The sequence below is a fragment of the Callithrix jacchus genome, chromosome 14, assembly GCF_049354715.1.
Source record: "Callithrix jacchus isolate 240 chromosome 14, calJac240_pri, whole genome shotgun sequence".
Taxonomy (NCBI): domain Eukaryota; kingdom Metazoa; phylum Chordata; class Mammalia; order Primates; family Cebidae; genus Callithrix; species Callithrix jacchus.
The window spans coordinates 84,127,073-84,147,661 of NC_133515.1; the positions used below are offsets into that span (position 1 = coordinate 84,127,073).

General features: G+C 39.0%; 1 protein-coding gene across 4 annotated transcripts in view; it reads right to left on the reverse strand.

The window, feature by feature from the left end:
• Nucleotides 1-20,589, reverse strand: part of GALNT14 (polypeptide N-acetylgalactosaminyltransferase 14) — a 223,706-nt gene that overhangs the window by 182,839 nt on the left and 20,278 nt on the right. The window lies entirely within an intron of this gene.

Consider the following 20,589-nt stretch of genomic DNA (forward strand, 5'->3'; position numbering starts at 1 on the left):
CAGAACTGGCACTCAGAACCTCAGCTTCTAGTTCAAGCTCAGCACTAACTAGCTGAGTACTTTCTACCCAGGCTGGAGCATTTACTAACTGCTGAAATGGGGACATTTCCCCAGTTAATCTCCATGATCTGTTCCACCTCTACCATTTTGTGCCGTATCCTCTATGTGATCAGAGCTTCTCAGACTTACATTATAATTGGGAACTGTAATCACAAGCTGGCCTCAATCACATTCTTCGTCTCTATTAAAAAGCTGCAAAACAAGCATTTAACAGTTGATCCAAATCCATACATATTATCAGGGGAGATCCAAACTGCATACTCAGCAAACGCACTGCATTCTGCAAACAAACACTCTAGTGCTAATAAATGTTAGTGATTCAAGATGATGCTGACTTTACCTGCAAAACTCACTGTAGGCTCTAAGGAGTTCTACCTGTATTCTTCATGGCTTATTAGGGAGGAAAGCCTTTGGGCAATTTCGTTTGGTTGGAATAGAAGCATTTATATACTTTTCTGTAGGTGGAGGACAAGGGGATGTGCATCGTCTTCTGACTATCTCAGTGGCTATGTCAGAATCCTATTAATATAATAATCCCTTTAAATCACCCTGCCATGAATGTACCTATGCAACAATCTTGCATGATCTGCACATGTATCCCAGAATCTAAAGTACAATTAAAAAAATAGATTCATGTGGTTCAAAATAAAAAAGGCATACAATGAAACATTTCCCTTCTATCCTTGCTTATCCCCAGTTCACGACACAACCCTTAAGGGAACTCATTGTTAGTTTGTTGTATTATCTTTCCAGAATTTCTTATGTATAAAGATGTAAGTATAAATGTAGTTGACCCTTGAGCAATGTGGAAGTTAGGGGCATCAACCCCCTTCCCAGTTGAAAATCTGCACGTAACTTTTGACTTCCCCAGAATTTAACTACTGATAGCCTATTGTTCACCAGAAGCCTTATCAATAACATAAACAGTGCTTAACACATATTTTGTAATCAAATATGTTTTATATGTTATATGTATTATATACTGTATTCTTACAATTAGTAAGCTAGAGAAGAGAAAACGCTACTTAGAAAATCATAAGGAAGATAAAATATATTTACTATTCGGTAAGTGGAAGAGCATTATCATCGAGTTCTTCATCCTGATCATCACATAAAGTAGGCTAAGGAGGAGGAGGAGGAAGAGGAGGGGTTGGTCTTACTGTCTCAGGGGTGGCAGAAGCAGAAGAAAATCTGTATGTAAGTGAATCTGCATAGTTCAAACCCATATTGTTCAAGGGTCAGATGATGTTCAAGGTTCAAAGATGTTAAGTACATCTTTTAGCAAATTTAGGGCAATTCACATTTCTTTTTCTGTGCATTGCCTGTTTATATCCTTTGCATATTGTTTTCTATTAGATTGAAATTCATTTTTTATTGACTCTTTGGAACTCTTCTTTTAAGTTGATTAGGCCTTTGTCATGTGTCTTTTCAGTTTACTTAGGTAGATTCTTTTTGCTACTTAGATGATTTTTTCCTCCAATTTTTATCTAGTCAGATATATCAGATTTTTATTTTATGGTTTTAAGGTTTAAGTCTTAGTTAGAGAGGCAACCTGTGTGTTTTCTTCTTGTACTTTTATAGTCTTGCTTTTACCTTTACATTTCATTTTCACTTTTCTATATTGGTGTATACATGGTGTGAAGTATGGATCCAATTTTATTTTCCCCCACAGGGCTATCAGATATCCCAGTTGAACGTATTTAATCTTTTCCCCATGACTTAAGATGCTACCTTTATCAAATACTAAATGATCATATGCATCTGGGTCTATTTCTGGACTAACCACTTGGTTCCTTTGAACTATGTGTGCATGTCTCTGTAGCACACAGTCTCAATAAATGACACACTATAATAAATTTAATATCTAGTAGGGCCAGTCCCCCTATATGGGATTTTTTCAGAATTTTTCTCACTATTTTTATTTACCTTTTTATTTGACTTTTAAAACAAACTCAACTAGTTTTATAAAATGATCTACTGCTACTTTTAGATTGTATTTGATTTATAAATTAAATAGAACTATGTCTGTTGTCTTTCTATCCATGAGCAATCTTTACATTTGCTTCAGGATTCTTTTATATCCTTCAGTAGTGTTTTCAAGTTTTTATATAGATCCTGGATATTTTTTGTTCAAATTCATTATTAGCTCTTTTACATTTCTTGTTGTTATTGTAAGTGGTGGCTCTTCCTCTGACAATATATGGTAAGTAGTCACTTAACATCATTGATAGGTTCTTGGAAACTGACTTTAAGCAAAATGATGTGCAGTAGGTCCTTGAATAACATTTCCTTCAACGTATTTTTGTTATAACTTTGATGAGAAAAAAACCCGGTTTTGTTAAATGTCATTTTGCTTAAAGTTGCAGTTTCTAAGAACCTAGCCTCAATGTTGAGGACTTACTATATTCTGGTTGGTGTTTGTAAATATGAAGGGTATTAATTTCTATTTTCTTATTATTGCACATTGTTAGTTTATGGAATTATTTTATTATTTGAAACAGTTTTTTAGTGAATTATCTTTTGTTTCCAACCACACAACCAGAGCATCTTCATAGAGCAACCATTGCCTCCTCCCCATCTCTCTTTTTTATTTTTGCTTATCTAATTACATTGGTAGTATCACCAGTGCAATCATAAATAACAGTACTAATAGCATAGATCCTTGTTCTTTAATGAGAATTACTTTAGTGTTTCCTCAATAAGCATAATACTGGCTTATAGCCTGAGATGCTTCTAGACTTATAGTAGTTACATTCTGATAAACTCATTGTAAGTTGAAAATACTGTAAGTCAAAAATGCGTTTAATACACCTAACTTACTGAACATCATAACTTAGCCAGGCCTACCTTAAGTATGCTCAGAACACTTACATTAGCCTATGATTAGGCAAAATCATCTAATACAAAGCCTATTTTATAATGGAGTATTAAATATCTCTGATAATTTATTCATTACTATACTGAAAGTGAAACACAGAGTGGTTGCATGGGTACTTGAAGTATGGTTTCTATTGATTGCATATTTTTTTTACCATAATAAAGTCAAAAGATTGTGGCAAAGTATCATGAGTTAGGGACCACCAGTATAACCTTAGCCAGTCAAGTTTTCTTGGGTGCATTTTTTAATTTAAAAATGACCATTGAAATTTCTCAAAGGCCTTTCCAACATCTATGAAGATAATATCTTTTTTCTTCTAATGTTAACTAATATAGAACCATATATGCATTCTAAGAATAAAACTCTCTTGATTATAATGGATTAATCTTAAAATGTACTGCTGTAATTAATTTGCTACTTTTTAAATCATCTTTGAATTGACATTCATAAGTGGGATTAGTCTTTGGATTTCTGGGTGTGCCTACTTTGTCAGGTTTTGGTAAAAGTTGTACTTGTTTCTCTTCTGTTTCTATGCTCTAAAACGTACTGAAATTTCTGTTCCTTGGAAGTGTGGTAGGATTTTCCCTAAAAAACCATCTGAACTAGTACATTTTCCTTTGAAGAGCATATACCTGTTTAAAATTTTTTTTTAAATCTCTGCCTTAGAAATTTTGGATTCTCTTCTGGGGTCATTTAAGTAATTTTTATTTTCTTGAAAACGAATCCACTTTTCAAATCTATTTGCATAGAACTGAACAAAGTAGTCTCATGTTCCTTTAGTTACCTGTTTATGTCACTGTTTCCCACATATCATTCCTTATTTTATGCATCTGCGCTTGCTCACACATTTTCTTGATTGGGTTAACTAGTAGTTTATTTTATTGTTGGCTTTTTCACCATGATACGGTTTGGCTGTGTCCCCACCCAAAGTTCATCTTGAATTGTATGTTTCCATAATCCCCATACATTGTGGGAGGGACCAGGCAGAGATAATTGAGTCATGAGGGTGGTTATTCCCATGCTGCTGTTCTTGTGACAGTGAGTTAGTTCTCATGAGATCTGATGGTTTTTCTAAGGAGCTTCCCCTTTCACTGGGCACTCACACTTCTCCTTGCTGCTGTCATGTGAAGAAGGATGTGTTTGCTTCCCTTTCCATCAAGATTGTAAGTTTCCTGAGGCCTTCCCAGCCATGCTGAACTGTGAGTCAATTAAACCTCTTTCCTTTATAAATTAGTCTTGAGTATGTCTTTATTGGCAGCATGAACATTGACTAATACACCCCAAAACCAGCTTTGAAATTTATTTTAACTGCTTTGTTTCCTAATTGATAATTTTTACTTTTATCTATTTCTTCCTCTGCTTTCCTTCTGCAATATTCCATTTTATTCTGTTATAGCTCCTTAACTTAGGTGACTAATTCATGTTTTATCATTCTTCTGTGTAAATATTTAAGGCCATCAGTTTTCCTCTGAGTACTGCTTTAGCTATATAACATCTGTTCTGTTGTTTAGTGTTTTCATTAATTGTTTTCCAGAAAATCTGCAATTTCAGTTTTTCTTTTCCTTTTTCAGCCATGCACTGAGTTTTTTTGTTTTGATTTTCCTTTCAGTTAAATGACCTTCTGCTTTCCTAATTTGGTATTAATTTCTAGTTTAATTGCACTGTAATCAGAGAATATTGCCTGTCTTTTTCTACCTTCAGGGATTTATTCAGGTTATCTATGTTGCCTAATAGATGATCAATATTTGTGAATGCTTCATAGACCCTTGAAAGATATATTTTCTTCATTTAATCTATAGGGTTTGCCATTTATCAACCAGATCTACTTTATTACTTATGTTAATTAGAGCTTTCATATTGATTTTTATTCTTTGTCCAGTTATCTGGAGACTGAGACATGTAAATTAAAGTGATCTGTTATCAGTGTGCTTTTGTCTATTTCTCCTTGCATCTCCTAAAATGTCTGTGTTTTCAATACTGCTGTTGAGTTTTTTCAACATGAGATGTACTTTTTATCATTATATAGTTACTTTTTTATCTTATTTAATGCATTTTAATCTGAATTTCAAATTGTCTAATGCAAGTTCATAACTACTACTTTTTATATCTCTATTTTAAATTAACCTTTTAAAGTATTTGCCTGGTGTGCTTTTACTTATCCTTTTATTTTCAACCTTCCTATATCACTTTCCTTTAGGGGCATCTCTACAAACAACTTAGAATTGGGTTGTGATTTGTGATCCTTTCTGAAACTCCTCTTAAAAGGTAAGTTAAATTCATTTATATTTATGAATATAAATGTGATATGAAAAATAGGCTTATTCTTAGCTCTCATTTAATATTATGTCTTCTGGGTTTCTTGGCATTATTTTTCATCTTTCTGTGATTGTTATTCCTGTGTGATTCTTCTGGGAAGGTTTGTGTTTTTATTCTAGTGGTAACATTCATAACTACAACATTATATAATAATCTTATCCTATGTCTTTGGACAAGATTTACTATGTATTACAAACAAAGATAAATTTGGTGTATTCCCTTTTACTGTTCATTCCACAGAAGCATAGCAAAGGCATGATTGGGGTGGAGAAAGAAAGAGACATACATCCTGACAGCCAGTTGTAAAAGTGCACAGAGATGTTAACACAATGGCAGCTGCATATAGAAAAGAAAAAAAAAACATATTACATAGCCTCTAGGCACCATTTACTCCAGCAATGCTGCTGTCTCCCTTACAACACTTGATATTAGTCAATAATATCCTCTTTCTGTACCATTTATTAAGTAAAATTATGCTTATATTACTTCAATTGTCAGCTCTCGATTATATCGTTTGACTCCCTGCTATTATAGAATGAGGCAATCAGAGAACTTCCTTTTTTCCCCTTTGCCTTTCAATATTTGTTGGTTGTGTCATTTGTCCATCACCAGGGCACAGAGAACTTATTTTCTTCTCTGTTCTTCTAATCCATATTTGTCTTACTCTTAGTTTTAGTTTGGTTTTATAGTTAAAAATATTCAATGCTCAACCTCCATCTTCACTTTGTTGGCTGAAGTTCACCCTTTACTAGTTTGTTCAAGAAGGGCTCATGGGAACAATATTTCCTGAGTTATTGCATGTCCAAAAATTGTTTTTATACTTAAAAGATGACTACGATGGATATAAATCATGGGCTCACACTTTCTTTCTTTCTTTGCTTATCTTGTAGATGTTGTTTTGCTATCTTCTGGGCATTTGGAAGTTGCTGCAGAAAAAACTGGGGCCAACTTGATATTTTTCTCCTCATAGGTAACTTGATCTTGTTGCCTGGATTCCCAATGGAGTCTTTCCTTCTGTCTTTCTTATTTATTGTTTACTTCACCATTTCTTTATTAATTTTATAGTCATTTCAAACCTAAAGAAAAGTTGCAAGAACAGTAGAACAGAACAAATTCTTACACCTCCTCCACACAAATCCTCTAGATGGTGACAGTTTATATTTTGCTATATTTTCCCCATTTTTGCAGAGATAGAAGAAAGAAACAGATATAGATTTTTTTCACATGCTTCCATCATCTCTAAATACTCCAGTGCATGCCTCCCAAAGACAAGGACCCTTCTCTGTAATCACCATACAGCACTCCTTGTTAAAATATCAACAATGATACAGCACAGATCCAGTCCATGGACCCTACACAAATTTCCCAAATGTCCCAACAATGTCTCTTTTTCACTTCCCTTTCCAGGATCCTATCTACCAACTCATGTTGCATTTAGTTGTCATGCCTCATCAGTCTCATCCAATTTGGAGGAAATCCTCAGTCTTCCTGTTTCTCAAATCTTTCAAAGTCTGAAAGAGTACAGGCCTTTCCTTCTATAGAGCCCGTGTCCATCCGATGTTTTCTTACAACTAAATACGAGCTATGCATTGTTGGCACAATGGAAGTGATGCTGTGTTCTTCTCAGCTCATCACATCCAGGGGCAAACTAGCCCAACCCATACCACCACTAGTGATGTTAACCTTGATCATCTTGTCAAGTTGGTGTCTGCCAAATTTTTCCACTGAAATTTTCACCATGTTTCCATGTTATTTCATTATACTTTTGTGGGAAGCTTTACTAATATTGTGCCAATATGCTATTTGTTATGAAACCTCCAACCACAAGATAGCATCCATCAGCAACTAACAATATCTATGAATTACCACAGTGATGGTGGCCAAGTGGTCAATATGTACCTCCATCATTCTCTCTACATTTATCAGTTGTCAATCTACTGTAAAAAAGAGTCTCTTCTCCTTCACTTACTTATTTACTTGTTACATATTTATTCATTTACTTATTTATAACAGTATGGATTTACAGATTCCTATTTTATTCAATAGGTTGTAATCTAACACTCTTATTTGATATTTTCTTTGATGCTCATATTGTTCTCAACTGGTCAGTGAAAAATCCTTCAAGCTGGTTCCTGTGTCCTCTTGACACATCCCCATCTTTTCTGGAGCATCTCCTGACTTTCTGGCATGACAAGATCTTTCAGGTTCATTTTATGTTTTTTCTGACCTGTCCCATAAGTTAGCCATTTCTCTGAGTCCCCCTGGTAACTTTTAGTGTAGGGCACTATTTAGAAACCAATATCTCTGTAATCCCAGCGCTTTGGGAGGCCGAGGTGGGCAGATCATTTGAGGTCAGGAGTTTGAGACCAGCCTTGCCAATATGGCAAAACTTCAACTCTACTAAAAATATAAAAATTAGCCAGGTGTGGTGTCCTATACCTGTGGTCCCACCTACTCAGGAGGCTGAGGCAAAAAAAAAATTGCTTGAACCTGGGAGACAGAGGTTGCAGTGAGACAAGATCGTGCCACTACACTCCAGCCTGAGTGACAGAGCAAGACCTTGTCTCAAAAAAAAGAAAAATAAAAAAGAAACCAAGATGCATTCATTTGCTATTGGAGTTCCACTGCTTCCAGATGAAGAAGAAGGAAAAAAAAAATACACACACACACACACACACACACACACACACACACACTCTGACACTTCGAATTCCAATCCAGCATGCTTGGTTCTTTCTAGCCTTCCTTCTTTCCATGTTTAGAAATCCCTTTCAAACAGTAAAAAACACAGTTCCTATTATCTGCTTTATATTTATTTACTTGCTCAATAAATTATTCTTCCCCTTAACCAACCTTTCAACCATTCTAGCCATGCCCCTGCCCACCACCTCCACACCCACTTTTCTACACTGCTTCCATAAAAGAAAAGGGAGGGGAGGGGAGGGGAGGGGAGGGGAGGGGAGGGGAGGGATTATTCTCTATCCTTTGTGTCTAAAACTTCCCAAGGCCATAATCTTGGTGTGAACTGTTCTGGGTAATTTCACCCAATACTCAAGTTTGTGCTCTTTCAACCTTTAGATTTAAGTCTTCTTTTATATCATGAAAACCTTCCTAATACTTTAAATATTTGTTCCATTGTTTGTGTTTTCTGTGTCTGTTTTTTATATGTCTATTATTTTTTGTTTCCTTTCAACAACTGAAATTATGCTTTTGTTGGTTCTCCACTGCCTGTCTTCTATGTCTATCATTTTCTCTCCAATCTTTATTAATGCTTCCCTTATTTCAGTTGCATTTATTCACCTTTCATCTGTGTTCCACACTGCATTTTCCATGTGTCTATTTCCCTTGAGATTCTTCCAACTTCATCTTCATTTCTGAGACAAATCTGCCTTTTTTCTTTTATTTCCTCAAGTTCTGCCAGCTCACATTTCACCACCTCTTGCCACCTTGTCACCCTCTCCCAAACACTTATCTCTGCTTGGTGGGTCTTTCTTCACAGAAATGATTGCTTCATTGAGTTATTTAAATTCACTGTGAAATACTTGATCATAGTTTTCATCTGCTCCCTAAAATTATTTTCCTGGGAATGTTCTTTATTTGGGGTAATTTTAGTGGCTCTTATTGACATTTTTCCCTCTAATATCATTGCTTCCCATCTACCAATGATCCTAATTCTTTTTTATTACTTACTGTTGTTTCAGATAGGCTTTCTTGGACCATTTCTTTGCAGGAAATTCTGAGGATGGAACGAGGGCCCAGGGTAGACTTTCATTACTAAAGTGAGCTTTCTTTGTGGAAAAGAGCTAATTGCTAGAAAGAGGCACATGCAGACTTGTAGGCTGCTGAAAAGATTCTGTACCTTGATCTGCATGGTGGTTACACAAAAGTTTATCAAACTGAAAAATATTTGTGTGCTTTCCTGTATGTGTGTTAAATCCCAAAAAACATGTTAAGGAAGGAAAGAAGGAAGTTTCTTTGTTTGCTGCCAAAAACATTATTTCTTGTAGATAGGTGTCTTCTGGATGATCCTTTGTATACATATACCTCCTCTGCTTCTCTGAATCAAAGCAGGCCCAAGAGGTACCTTTCTTCAGTTCTGCTCATCCTAGTCCTTATTTGCATTGATTACAAATAAGAGATGTTGCTGTGGCTTTTCAGGATGCCCCTCATATCCAGGCTGTGTGTTTTTCTAGCACTCTTTGCCACCTGCTGTTCCTGGCTACTCTCCTAAACCTCCTCACTTCCCCCTCATGGCCGCTCCCACACCCTGCTGCTTCGGACAGCCCTTGCACACATTGCAGGTTCCACAGATTGTAGCTATCCTCTAATTCCACTTAAAATGGCATTTTGGGGCCGGGCGTGATGGCTCACACCTGTAATCCCAGCACTTTGGGAGGCCGAGGTGGGTGGATCACGATGTCAAGAGATCGAGACCATCCTGGTCAACATGGTGAAACCCCGTCTCTACTAAAAATACAGAAAATCAGCTGAGCATGGTGGCGCGTGCCTGTAATCCCAGCTACTCAGGAGGCTGAGGCAGGAGAATTGCCTGAACCCAGGAGGCGGAGGTTGCAGTGAGCCGAGATCATGCCATTGCACTCCAGCCTGGGTAACAGCGAAACTCCGTCTCGGGAAAAAAAAAAATGGCATTTTGGAGTTTTCTATTGTTCTCCTTGCTGTTGTATCCAGCAATAAAGATACTGTAATGGTATCCAGGAGGAAGAGCAGAAGACGTTGTCTTGTTCAAGCAGCCACATTATACTGGAAGTCTTATTTGTCTATTCCCCTGACTCACCACTACATCTCAAATGAGTTACCTCTTGAGCCTCAGTCTCTCCATTAGCAGAATGGGCAGGGGAAAAAATGCTGTCCTTCTCATTTGCTCCTTTGGAAGATTATCAAAGAATGATAGGAAAGGCACAGACATGAGGCCAAGTCTCTTTGCGGTTAGGAAGGGGTTCCCAAACTTCAAGCAACATGGTGCTTTCCATGGTACTGATCATTTCACCTCAGTCGTGTTTCTCCTTTAACTCTCCCCTAAAGCTTGAGGCCTGCTCTCCCATAGACCATCAGCAAAAAAACAAAAACAAAAAAAAAAAAACAGCTAATTCTTTAGAACTAGGATCTCACCCCACACCTCAGACTCTCACCACCTCCCAACAACCCACACACTCATGCTGAAACTCACAGCAGATTCTTAAAAATACCAATTAGCTAGCTGTCCTGTCTCATATCTCTGGCTGGCTGCAAAAGTAGCAGTAGGAACATGCCACTACTTGGCACCATCTGCCTGGCTGTGAGCAAACATCGGCTCCCCAGCCAGGTGGTGTGATTCAGGAAATACCAATACCAGACTCCTGCCTCTGACCCCACATGAACTCTGAAGTTTCAGGCTACAGATGGACAACATCAAATCACCAGGGCCCCAGGACTCCACCATCACTACATCAGTCACAGATATTTCCCTTACTAATAGAAGTGGAAGATGGGAACATAAATTCTTCAAAAGCAATTTGCCTGCCAAGGACTAAGGAACGTATGAATGAAGTGTGAACAGTAAGTTTTTTTCAAGTTAGGGAGGCTGGACACATCACCCACTCAGCTACACAGGCAGGCTCTAGAAGACCTAACCCAGTTTAGTTTTCTATCAGGCCAAAAACATCTCTAGCTGACTTAAAGGCAAAACACAAGGGTTTGTTCTCTCTTCCCTAGGCTACTCCTTCAAGGAAGGCCCAGATCTTCAAGAGCAAAATGCAAGAAAGGCAACACTGGTCGGAGCATTGGGCATTGGGTTGTTCCAAAAGAATGAGGATGAAAACAATCCTTTGATAAAATAATCCTTTGAAATCATATGCCCTTTTTCAGAAGACTCTGCAGCACAGAAATAGTGTCCTTGGGGGATGAGGACTATGTAAGCATTAATCATATGCATGCTCTGTGATGGCTGTCATGGCTGGAGGGTCTAGCAGGCACCCAGCATTCCTGTCGGCAGCTCCCTGCTCCCTACTGAGCTTTGGATTTTACAGAGGCAAACACAGCACAGCTTCAAACAGGCAGACTGCAAAGAGCTTGGACTAGGGGCATAGAAGCCAGGATCTAGGTAAGTTCTGCCATTAACCATCTGATATTCTTGAGAAAGTAACTTCCCCTCCCCTAGTCTCAACATCAACTACAGAGAGAGCAAGTAGACCTGATCGACTTAAAGGCTTCCAACCTCAACAAGTGAGGATTCTGGTTAACCCCCTGGCTGAGCCCAGCTGTTATCTCATTCCCAGATTTCAACCCCTAATACCATAAAGGGAGGCCTTGTGCTTGGTGTATCAGCTGCCACTTCACCCAGGCCTGGAATGCAGCTGTTAGTTACCGTGGCCAAATGCAGCCATTACTTCAAAACCAACAGCAGTGGCAAATGGCAGAGAAAATAAAATTCAGCAAACTCTCACTGCAAAACTAAGCCAGCAGATGAAAGAGTGGAGGAGGTAACTGCCTCTGTAACATTTCTCTGAATTGCCCACCTTTTACTTCTCCAGGAGAAAGAGATAACAGAAGGAAGCTATTGAGTCGGAAAATGCATCATCCCTTGTTCTCAGTTGAATTCAGGCTGCTAATAGCACTGATACTTTTAGAAAACTAAAGACAAGGAGTGTCTAGCTTAAAAGGAGCCTGTCAGAATGTGAAATGATGCTCCTTTTCCTTCCTCGAGAGTATAAACTGACTTAGCTCAAATTATGTCTAATTAGGATGCCATGAAAATGAAATACACATAAATACAGACACAGAGACACTCACACAGGAACTGGCCCCTCCGTCCTGCAGCAGTGCGGACAGATTGTAATGGACGCGATGTGGTACAATCATTATACATCTCTCCAGCTTATTTGCGTGCAGTGTGTCTCAATAATGTGTTATGAGGTGTGTTTGTAATTGGCTACTGCTGATAGTGGTCCTTGAAGGGGAAATGGAGTGTGTCTAAATGCAGACAAAGCTACTTAGCGCGCCAGGACAAGATGAGATGCTCCTCACAAAGTCCAAATGGGATACTCAGAGCTTCTTCCACCCATAGCTTGGGAGAGAGAAAAAGGAATAATCTGTCTCAATTTTCTCAGCTCCAGAAACAATATTTATAAAATAGAAGGTGATTTCAGAGCTCATTTATTTTCCTGGTTCACAGTCCCCACTCTCTGCTGACATCATTTTCTAACCAATTTTATTTTCAACAATCGCAGAAACAGCCTCAATTCTATTTGAAATCATTAAAAACAAATCCATTCTTTCCTTGTCTTTGAGCCTAATCTTTCAAAAACTAGTTTAATTTCTGTACTGCCTTTCTTTGAAAAAATATTCCAGGCCTCCAAATAGCCACACCTGATCCTTCCTTCTCCCTTTCTTACCTCCTAAATCCCTGTATTCCCTATAAATTTCAGAAAGCACACAGCTTCCTCCTGACACCTGTTTCTAAGCGCTCTATTCACTGTTCTCTGACTAAGCACATCAGCGGTTGTCCCACGTGTAGACGGTGAGTGATTCCAAAGACCATGCCTTCCAAACACTAGTCACCTTAGAAACTGAATAAGCCAAAGATTTTAAAAGTCACAGAAAGAAAGAACCACCTTTCTTTCCCAGAAGGCAACATCCAATAAGAAAAATCAGAGTCTAACAAGAAATACCAAGCATGGTGCTGGTTTGCATGAAGACTGTGGACATATCCTGGCACAGTGTCCACTTAGAGCACTAGGGAAGAGAATGGCAGCACATGGGCGAGATGTCAGACTTCCTGAGTCCTTCCCTGACCTCTCAGGGAAACAGCCACGGGAAAGAAGAGCCAAGCTTCACACGGCATGCTTGGTGCTTGGGCAAGGCATGCTCACCCTGTAGCAATCACCATATTTTCTTTCTCAGTGCTCCGAAAACCATCTGTTCTAAAATTGGGGGGCATTAATGTAAAGCTGATTGGTCTTTTTCTCTGAGTGGGAGAAACTGACTCTGTGACATGTATATCAACTCTCACATGGGCACTAGATTCAAGTGAAACCATTCTTAAGTCAGATTTTTAAAAAAATATATGACTGATCCTGACTCAGATGGGTTGAGAAAAATGGTGGGAACTTGAACTCTAATCTCAAATCCCTGAATGACTTGGAAGTCGAGTACTTTGGTCTTCCCTCACTCAGGCACTCCATTTGTAAGACAGAGTTAGACACACTGTCTCCTACCCCTATGGTCATCCAGCAGAGCTAGAGGATTTAAAACAGCAGCCACTCTGGCCTCACAAAGACAGCAGCTAGATTGAGGCAAAGAACACAATCCTCCTCCCTGCTGCAGCTGTGAAGCCCCAGCAGACAACCCAGGCTGCAGATGGGGACTGCTACCTTGTTGAGCTGCCCAGCCTACAGGGCACAAGCCTGTGGGGATCAAGGACAAAGACCCAGGGATTCTTCATTAGCAAGCTCCAAGGACACCAGAACAGGGACCTTCCAGGGTAGCTAGCCTGCAGGACTTCACAGGTCTCCAGGGAGGAGGGCCAGGGCTTAGGCTTCATTGCCATAATGCTGAGCACAGCACTGGACCCAGAAGGCAACCTCCAATGAGAAAAATCAGAATCTAACTAGAAATACCAAGTATGGTGCTGGTTTGCATGAAGACTGTAGACATATCCTAGCACAGTGGCCACTTAGAGTCCTAGGGAAGAGAATGGCAGCATATGGGTGAGGTGTTAGCCTTCCTAAGTCCCTCCCTGACCTCTCAGGGAAACAACCATGGGAAAGAAGAATCAAGCTTCACACAGCATGTGTGATTGCTAAACACTTGTGAAATTTAATTTGTTCACTAAATCAACAACAGGAGAGCCAAAAGGCAGAGGCAGGGAGGACTAACTGCTTATTTACCAGGCTGGTTTGACCAGGGATACTTTCCTATAAGCCCCCCGTATGGCTTTTACCCATGGCTTTAAACTATAACCCATTAAGCAGAAAATAAACTATAACAAACCACTACAAATTGCACAAAAGCTCAGCCCTGAACCTACCCCTATAGGGAATCCTGGCTTCATCACTATGACAGTCTGACATGCATCATCCCTTTTCAGCCTTTTAAAGCTTTTTACCTTTTAAAATAAAGTGAGATAATGCAAGTAAACAGACATTTGCTTAAAACATTTTTTTTTTTTCAGACAAAGGTCCTTATCTGGTGTTAATCATATTTTTCTGTGCAAGATGAATTTCAATTTGATCCTTTCCTCCTTTTACTACATGTTGTTTGCTTCTTTTTGATATTTTATTTATCTTTTGATGTTTGAAACAGGCCATCAGAAGCATGGTCACCAAAGGACAACCTACAGATAGCTGTTGCCTCTAGTGATGGGGCTGGATGCTTTCTCCCACCAAAACTCTGTATTTGCTTTTATTTTTTCTTTGTATCCCTCCTTGTTCCATTGAGGACCCTCCAAAGTCTGGGAACTGAGCTCCCATTTCAATTGCCAATGTCATAAAAAAACTATCCTCTGGGAAAGGCTGGCAGTTACACCCGTCTTCCTGTTCCTGGCCATGCAGCAGAAGCATCCTCCAAAATGCCCCTCCCAGAGAGCAGTGAGCCCAGCTCCAGGCACAGGAGAGCAAACAGCCAGCGGCCACTTTTTTTTTTTTTTTTTTAAAGTGTCTTTCTTTTTTTTTTTTTTTTTTTGTTATTTTTTTATTGCATTTTAGGTTTTGGGGTACATGTGCAGAGCATGCAATACAGTTGCATAGGTACACACATGGCAGTGTGTTCTGTTTGCTTTCACCCCTTCACCCACATTTGGCGTTTCTCCCCAGGCTATCCCTCCCCACCTCCCCCTCCCACTGGCCCTCCCCTTTTCCCCCCAATAGACCCCAGTGTTTAGTACTCCCCTCTCTGTGTCCATGTGCGGCCACTTTCTTATCTTAAGCACTGTTTGAACCAGTCCTGGACAAAAACCTGTGCTTTCCAACAACATTGGTACATCAGAGCCAACCTCCTGATCAGCTTGTGAGAAGTTCCATGGCATTTACTGACCTGTGACTTTGAATTCATAGACCCTTAGCCTCTCAGTCTCATTCCTCATTGTAAACTATGACCATGCTGCCCAACAAAGAGTCTTGGGTAAGATTACAGATGTATGGGACAGCACCAGGCACATTGTTTGGTATGAAACACGTGCTAAAATGAGGACCTTTCGATTCCCTCTTCCTGACCCAATCATTGTTAGATGTCACGATCGTCAAAGAGAAAGGCCAACGTTCATGACCTAGGTCATATTCCAGTTCTTCTCACTGGAAAAGATATCTGATGATAACATCTCAGCCAACTGATTTCCCAGTGAATCAGGATCCACTTGGTCCCCTATCCCCTGCATGACAAAGATCCGCTATCACTGTCATGGATCCACAGCTCCTGTAGCCTGCCCTGCCTTCACTTCAAACCTTCTCCTTCTTGCCATCTCCAGATTCTCGCTTTGATCCTCATGCTTCACCAAGCCCCCCTTTCTCTGGTTATGGAATCTCATCCCCATGTGCTTCTGAACTCTTACCTTGTGATGGATAAAACCGAGAAGTCCCCAAGTGATCCCAGTAAGAAAGTAATTCCAGTCTAGATGAATTAGGCCTCTGCAGTAGTGGTGTTACATGCAGCTACTAATAAAACCCTACAAACACTTCCCAATGAATAAAAATCCTTTCAAATTAACACTGAAACCCCTCTCTTAGAATGTGGCAGGATAGAGAAGTAAATGCAAGGTAGAAACCTTTTCATTTTCCTTAGATTTTCAAGAACTCTAAATTTTAAAAGAATATTTGCTTGAAAGTTCTAATCACTTGCTATTGAAATTTCAGAAATCAATGAAGCAATTCTGGACAATGGTGGCTTGAATGTGCCCCTGCTGATAGCTAGTGGTGTCTCGCTCAGCACCAATTCAACTGCAGGGAGCCACTGAAAGCAGCACACAGGTACTGAGGCTAAGTGAGACCTCAGGATTGCAGGGCTGGGTGGAGAGGTCATTGCAGGGTTGAGAGAGAGTCTGGAAAACAGTATCTAAGAACAGACACAGGAGCAAGATCAGATGTCCCTGAATCCTGGGGAAAGCTTGGCCCAGAGTGGGAGAGGCCCCTGGGAGGAAGGCAGCTACAGCCATCATGAATGTTCTGAGAGGATCTCTTGCCTCTGTGGCCCAGAGGAAGGGGTGGGAAGCTGAACAGGCCTGCTAAGTCCTCTCTAGCCTAGAGCTAGGGTAGCTCAGGGGATTCCTTCTGGTGCCACAAAGAAACAGACAGCCTACCTGGTGGTGCCACCCCTACAAGGTATAGGAGCCAAGACTGTAACACACTGACAGAGCTGGAACATCATCATCTTGGACAAACATTTCTATTTTAAGTTCCAGCTCCCTTTTGAGCCTTATGCATTTCAAGGAAATCACTTCTCTTCTAACTACAGGCCGTCAAAAAGACAGTAAAACACAAATAAGACAGCTTGGTCACAGACAGAGGTAGGGGAAAATATCTTGGGTAACTGTCAAACTTCACCCTCATACAATGGGCCCTGTAAATCAGTGGGCCTTAATAACCACGTTCCTTTCCCTTCAGGTCCACTAAGATAGGGAAGCTAAAAGCCAACTCAGTGGCTTTTTTCTCAGCCTGCAGCTGCAGAAAAATGTATGGGAACAGACACATAACTCTCCCTCTCAGATAAATACAACAAAGGAACACAGAAGCAGCCTAAGACTCTAATAAACTCCCCCACACTGTATCCTTAAAAACTCTTAGTCTGTAAGAGAGTGTGCCTCTGATCTAACTGGGCCAGAAGCTCTTCTCAGGTTTGTTTTCTCTAAAATAAACCTGTCTTAACTGGTGAGCCACCTTTCGTGTTTCTCTCCTCTTTCTTTAATTCTTACACACACCACCATTCTGTCAACTTCACCTGAAGGCAGATGGTCCTAAGCCACACAAGTGGACAAAGGAAAAAGGGTATCCCCAAAGAGGACCAGAAGCTGGAGAGATGAAAAAACAAAATGCTTAGAAGGGGAAGTTGTTGATGAAACAGAGCTGCTAAAGGAGGAAAAGGGCAATTCAAAAAATAATAATAGCACTTAACAGTATTCAATTACAGCACACGAAAAAGAAACACTTTCTGGGAATAAAAGTCATGATTTTTCACACTAAAATGCTCAGCAGAGGAGTTGATGAAAAGGATAGTTGCTGTAGAGACCTAAATTAGCAGCTTAGAAGATCAAGTAGAAAAACACATACACACAAGAGCAAAAATACAAAGAAAAATCAGGGGCAAAAAGATATTTGAAGAACAGACTCTAAGAACCCAGCTTGTGAATAACAATAATCCCCAAAGCAGAAAAAGGAACAAATACAGAAGAGACAAGAATTAAACAAATGGAAGTAAAGAATTTATCTGACTTGAAGAAGACCTGAGTCTGCAAATGGAACTGAGCTCCTTGCAAGAGATATGGGAAAGGCCATACACCAAGGTGTCCTTATAAGTCCCAAAGATGAAGAGAAAAATGTCACAAGCTCCAAACAGAGAGAAGAGGCAACTAACTAAGAAAAAGTAATATGACTTCAATCATACGCCATCTGCAAAACTGGAATCCAGAAGACGATGGAAAACCATCCAGGCTAGGCACGGTGGCTCATGCCTGTAATCCCAACACTTTAGGAGGCCGAGGCAGGAGGACCACTTGAGCCCAGGAATTCAAGACCAGCCTGGGCAACCTAGCAAGATCCTATCTCTACTAAATAAATAAATAAAATTAGCCAGGGACAGTGGCACATGCCTATAGTCCTAACTAGGGAGGCTGAGGCAGGAAAGATCACTAGAGCCCAAGAGGTTGAGGTTGCAACGAGCCATCATCACACCATTACACTCCAGACTGGGTGACAGAGCAAGGCCCTGTTTAAAAAAAAAAAAAAAAAAAAACCATCCATACACTGCCAGGTGTGCAAGGCAGATGTTATCCACCTGTCTAATTTGCAGAATATTTGCAGATACAAGAGTTCATTAAAAAAAAACCCACATACCCTATCCCAAGCAGATATTCTGATCAAAAAACAAATGAATTCAAACAAAAATCTCAAGATGGGTGAGATGAAAGGAAAACAATTGTGTGATGAACCTTGCAATTTGTACAGTTGAATCTAATTAGGTACTATTAAAGTGACTGGAAACAGGTAATGGAAGTGACAAATAAGAAGAGGGATTCTGCAAAAAAAATTTAACATTTACTTCTAGAAGTGTTAAATTATCTCAACAAAGTCCAGGAATTAGGGGTAGTGGAGGTAAGGTCAATAAAAGTCTTCTAAAGGCCCATCTGCCCATAGTGTAAGGAAGTAAAAGTACTCATAAAAGGCTCAATTTACCAGGCTGTTGCCAGGCACAGCAGCTCATGCCTATAATTCCAGCTGCTGAGGAGGCTGAGGCAAGAGGATTACTCTAGGTGAGCCAGGGCAACACAGCAAGACCCTATTTCTAAAATAAAAAAAAAATTAATTAGCTGAGCTTGGTGGTGTACACCTTAGTCTTAGCTACTTGGGAAACTGAAGCAGGAGGATCTTTTGAGCCCAGGAGTTTGAAGCTGCAGTGAGCTATGACTGCACCACTGCACTCTATCTTGGGTGACAAAGAGAGACCCTGCCTCCAGAAAATATGTATTAGAATGATAATGAATGGATAAAACATCCTGGCAGGAGGAGGGGGGTGTAAAACCATCATCGATATCTTATTTGCATAGAAATATGCCTTTGAATGTCCTAGAAAGATAACAGTCAGCATAGAGAGTATAGAAAGATATCCAAACTAAGAAGGGAAAGAAAATTGAAGTAGTAATTGGCCAAACCAGCAAAGGTAATAAAATGGAGAAAGATAAAAATAAAATAGTATATATTCAATTATATCTATTATTTCACTAATTTTTATAAGCTGAACATTCTTATTAAAATACAAACATCAGACTGGATTGAAAAATAAAAATATGTATTCACGTCAACAGAGAGCTATATGTAATTTAAAAGAAACATTTTATGCCGTAAAGAAAGATTAATAATATATGGTCAAATGCAAAAGAAAGCAAAGAAGGACAGACAATATTAACAACAGATAAGGTGAAGGCACAATTTATCAAAATATAAATCACTAAGAACAAAACAAAATAACACTAAAATATTATAAAGCCAAAACTCTTGATAATAGGAGATTTTGATTAAAATTATAGTGTATGATTTCAGAATTGAACTGATCTAGTAGACCAAAAAGTGACATAAACCAAGAAAGAAAATGATAAGTTGAATCAAGAATATTTATCTAATACATATGTAGAGAGAGAACTATATAACCATCCAACAAAGAATATTCAGGGGCTTTCTTTCATATGTCCAAAAGATACTTTAAATATTGACTATGGCCATTAATAAAAACTTTGAAAAGCAGAGATTTGATAGGCCACATTCTTATCTCATAATTCATTAACATCTAAAATCAAAAATATCAAAAATCCTAAGGATTTTGAAATTAAGAAACATGCTTCTACCTGAGTAGTTCTTCAGAAAAATAGAAAATCAAAATTGAAAATATAAACCATCTAGTAAGAATTGAAGAAGAACAGTCAGAATGTATGGGACACAGCCAAGGCTACATGCAGAAGAAACATACAACCTTACATGCCTTAATTATTTTTAAAACAGGAATATTCAAAAATAGAGAAAATTACTAGCAAGAAAAGTTAAAATTAATGAATGAAAACGAAATGTAATAGGAAGATGCAAAAACTGGCTCTTTGAAAACATCCATAAGATAAATTAGGTTTAAGAAAGGATAAAATACATGTAAATAGAAATGTGAATGGAGATGTGACCACAGGTATACAAGAGAGGATTAGAAGAGAATACCATGTGCAACTCTGGTAAATTTGAAACCCTAAAAGATGTGGGTAGTTTACTAACAAAATGGATACTACCCAAACCGACCAAAGAAGAATAAGAAAACATGAAAAGACCAGTTACTGTATTAATAGTGTAGGATATGCTATGCTAAAAAGTAGTTCTTGCTTACACAATAGTCTTGGGTAAGTGTTCTGGACAATAGGGAAGTTTGCCCCCATTCAGTTACTTAGAGACCAAAGCATCTTATAGCATATATCATGCGATCTTGCCATCCCTAGAGTCTTGTCATCCACATTATCTGGCAGAAGAAGAATACAGCAGAGTATGCATGGGAGATTTTATAGTGTGGCCTATAAATAGAACCCATCATTTCTACTTCATTTTATTGGACCCAAGTTAGTTATATGTGCTAGTTAATGCAAGAGAGAATGTAAAATGCAA